This window comes from Triticum urartu, chromosome 2A (assembly GCF_056163025.1).
Source record: "Triticum urartu cultivar PI428250 chromosome 2A, HENAU_Tu73, whole genome shotgun sequence".
In the NCBI taxonomy this organism is placed as follows: Eukaryota; Viridiplantae; Streptophyta; class Magnoliopsida; order Poales; family Poaceae; genus Triticum; species Triticum urartu.
Genome location: NC_141874.1, coordinates 687,679,381 through 687,682,353, shown reverse-complemented (window position 1 = coordinate 687,682,353; position 2,973 = coordinate 687,679,381).

The window sequence follows — 2,973 nt, the reverse complement described above, 5'->3', positions numbered from 1 at the left end:
TCATCTGGGAGAAAGTCCAGGGCAAAAAAGAAGAAAGCCAGGATATGGTATGATGAAAATAGGCTTATGCCACAGGAACAAATTTGCTGGCACATGTGTTTTGTTGATGGTTACCAGTTCAGAAGAGCATTGGTTAACTTGCATGTGACACAGAGAAGGAACTTCCATTACCACAGAAACAACAAAGATAGGATCATTGTTGATTGTGTGGAGAAAGGTTGCCCCTTTCTCATGAGTGCATCTGTAGTTGGGCAAGAAAAAACATTCTGTATTAGGAAGCTGCAATTAGAGCATACATGTGCTCCAAGTGGTGAGAACTGCAAGGTTCCTGCTAGGTTTGTGGCCAAAGCAGTTGAAGAATGCTTCAGGACAGATCCTAAAGCAGGAATTCAGACACTCATAGACAAGACAAAGGAGAAGTATGGGTGGAGGTTGGTAAGATGATGGCATACAGGGCAAGGCAGCAAGCTCTCAGTGTTGTTCAGGGTGATCAGGAAGCCCAATACACTAGGATTAGAGACTATCTTCAAGCTGTTTTGGACACAAACCCTGGTAGCAGATGCATTGTAACAACTAGAGTTGTTAGAGAGCATCCCAGCAAAAATCCCAGATTTCATAGACTCTTCATTTGTCTTGCAGCCCAAAGGGAGGGTTTTCTTAAAGGATGTAGACCATTCATAGGTATGTCTTTCTCTACAGAAATTTTACACTCACATATACATTGTTGCATCTCTTATGAAGTACTTGTTTCAGGTCTAGATGGGTGTTTTGTGAAACTAAACACAGGGCAACAAATCTTAGCTGCATCTAGCAGAGATGGAAATAATAATATATACCCTTTGGCATTTGGAGTTGTAGAGAAGGAGGATACACCAACTTGGTGTTGGTTTTTAACACAACTGAAGATAGTTCTTGGTGGAGAATCAGGACAATTTGGAAAGTACACAATAATTTCAGACAGGCAGAAGGTATGTAATGTTGATATCTGTTTCTTTAGTTTCCTTAGTAGTGTATTGCATAACATAGATGTAGTGTATTGCACAACATAGATGTACCAATCTAAATTAGGTGTATCATACATGTAACCAGGGTCTGCTAAATGCCATTGACCAAGTATTTCCCAATTGTCCTCAAAGATATTGTTTAAGGCGTATATATGCAAATTTCCAAAGTGCTGGATTTAGAGGAGAAGAACTTAAGCAATATATGGATGCAGCAGCTTATTCATACACAAAGTATGGGTTTGATGAGGCAATGGAAGAAATAAGAAAGGAAAGTGAGGATGCTTGGGTCTGGCTTAAGAAAATACCTGTAGAAACATGGTCTAGATATGCTATGGATACCACTTGTAAAACTGACTTAGTAGTCAACAACATAAGTAAGGTGTTCAATAGGATGATCTTGGATATTAGGGGCAAACCCATTAAAACTATGGTTGAAGGGGCTAGGTCCAAATTAATGGTGAAGTTCAATGAAAAAAGAACTGGAGGGGAATCAGCCAGATGGACAATTACCCCAACATATATGGAGATGCTAGAGGAGTCAAAGGAATGGGCTAGGAATTGCAGAGCGTTGATGGCAGGGCCTGATCTATATCAAGTGAATAGTGGTGAGAAATTATATGCTGTGAACTTGAAGGAGTGGACATGTGGTTGCAGAAAATGGGACATGAGAGGTGTACCATGTAACCATGCTGTATGTGCAATCTATAAGTCAAAACAACAACCCGAAGATTTTGTCCATGAGTTCTTTAAGAAGCCTATGTACCTAGAAGCTTACAAGCCAATGATATACCCAGTTACTGGACCTGACCTATGGACAAGAACAGACAATAGAGACATAGATCCCCCTGTGTTTCATAAGAAAAAGGGTAGAAACCAAACTCAAAGAAGGAAGGGCCAATTTGAAGTGCCAAAACCCAAGGATACTTCAAGAGTTGGAACCATCACATGCAGCAACTGTGGGAAGCAAGGGCATAGATACACAAACTGTGGTGATCAATTGAAGCCATCCCTTGCTGCTAGGAAGAACAATCACAAGGTATTACAATGCAAATCCTTGACATGTTTTCTTTGCAATGTTTAGTTTTGTACTATAAAAGTAATGCAAATACTTTACATGTGTAGGAAACAAGAACTGCCCCTCCATCAACACCTAATGCTGCAGCTAGTGGTACCAGAAAAGCAGCAGCATCATCATCTGGTGCAAGAGCTACTGGTGCAGCTAGTGGTACCAGAAAAGCAGCAGCATCATCATCTGGTGCAAGAGCTACAGCTGCAGTCTCTGAAGCTTCTGGTGCAAGAGCTGCTGCTGCTTCTGCTGGAAGAACTGTTGCTTCCTCATATGCTCCAGGAAGAGGTGCTTCCTCATCTGCTCCAAGAAGAGGTGCTTCCTCATCTGCTCCAAGAAGAGGTGATACTTCTTCATTTGCTCCTCCAAGGCCTGCTGCTGCTAGTGCTTCTGGTTCTACAAGGGTCAGGAAGAAGCCAAGTAAGTTCAAAGACTATTTCTATGCTAGTGGCAATTAGTCAGACCATTAGTTCAGAGACTAATTCTGTATTTTGGGCAAAACTGCTGTGATGTTGGCAAAACTTGCTGTATTTTGTACTTGCTGTGGTAGCAAGATAACTTGCTGTGATGTTGGCAAGCTATGGTAACTTGATATGATGAACTTGCTGTGATAACTTGATATGTTGGCAAGTTAATTTTAGTGTCTACATGGGTTATGATAACTTGCTGTTTGTCAACTTCTAGCCTATGGTTAGCCCATAAAGTTGTTGGTTCATCTTGTCGACGGTTGTCGATAGGCTAGGTTAGCCCATAAAGTTGTTGGTTCATCTTGTCGACGGTTGTCGATAGGCTGGGTTAGCCAATAAAGTTGTTGGTTCATTTTGTCGACGGTTGTCGATAGGCTAGGTTAGTAACCTACCTTTCTAGCCTAACCGTAGCCTCTCGACAACCGTCGACGAAAGG